The following is a 1,070-nucleotide window of genomic DNA, read 5'->3' as shown; positions in this document are numbered from 1 at the left end:
AATGGATTGTGGGGGCATTGCCAGAGGAGGTGATCCATGGTTTGGACCACCCCACGAGCGGGGCTGTGGGGTAAGGAGTACAGAGCGGGAGTGCTCTGTAAAGCGGTGCGGGCAAGGAAGGGTGTACGCCTGCACAAAGCGCCATAGGCGTTCTTCGGCGTGAGAGAGCGCCGGGTGCGCAGGGGGCAGTAGACAGCGGGAAGGGCGGTGATGAGACATAATCCCATGAAAGAAAAGTCGTCGATCTCGAGCTGACAGGGCTCCATGGAAGGGATCGAGGCTCAGACCTGCTCGGAAGGTGAGCTCTCGAGCGGCTCTGTGCGCTGCCTCGTTCCCTCCCACACCCGTGTGGGCTGGGGTCCACACCAGCTCGGTGGGGGAGTCAGAAGGATTTTGAAGAAGCATTTTGAGTACCAGGTGAGAAATGCGGCCCAGGGCGAAATTTCGAATGGCCGTCTTCGAATCGGAGATTATGATCGCATGGGAAGGCCGTATGTTAATGCAAGAGCAAAAACCAACCTCTTCCGCAGACGCGGGGAAAGAAGTGCGAAGGGTAAGGGTGCTAAGAAGGGGGACTGTTGGGACCGTTGATGATTGCGACCGCGTAGACGTCGTGGTTCCTGTAGCTAGCCGCGTCAACATAAGCATTTGCCGGATGAACTGTGTATCACTTCGTAAGCGCCCGCGCACGCTGCTCCCGGCGGGCTCGATTGTGCGTCGGGTGCATGTTACGGGGAATGGCCGGGCTGAACGATGAATAGGTCATGGATATTGCTAGGAATGGCAAGAGAGGATTCTGTAGCGAAAGGGAAGTTGAGTGGAAGTCGTCAGAGGAGAGCTTGACCTGTTGTGGTTGTTGTAAGGCGGTCGTACTGACTAACAAGATGAGCTTCGAGGAGATCAGATGCGGTGTTGTAGACACCAAGCGATTCTATGCGAGCGGAGGCAGCGCTCTGAGGAATCCTCAGCGCCGTCTTGTACACTGTTAGAATTAGGCAGTGCAGCTTTTGGAGTTTCTTAGAGGACGGCGCTAGATAAGGAAGATAGTAAGTGATGCGACTAATGACAAA

Source organism: Haemaphysalis longicornis, unplaced genomic scaffold (assembly GCF_048455015.1).
Source record: "Haemaphysalis longicornis isolate Haplotype H1 unplaced genomic scaffold, Haemaphysalis longicornis Haplotype H1 scaffold_8, whole genome shotgun sequence".
Taxonomy (NCBI): domain Eukaryota; kingdom Metazoa; phylum Arthropoda; class Arachnida; order Ixodida; family Ixodidae; genus Haemaphysalis; species Haemaphysalis longicornis.
The sequence above is the reverse complement of the archived record's forward strand: the minus strand, read 5'-3'. Positions refer to the sequence as shown.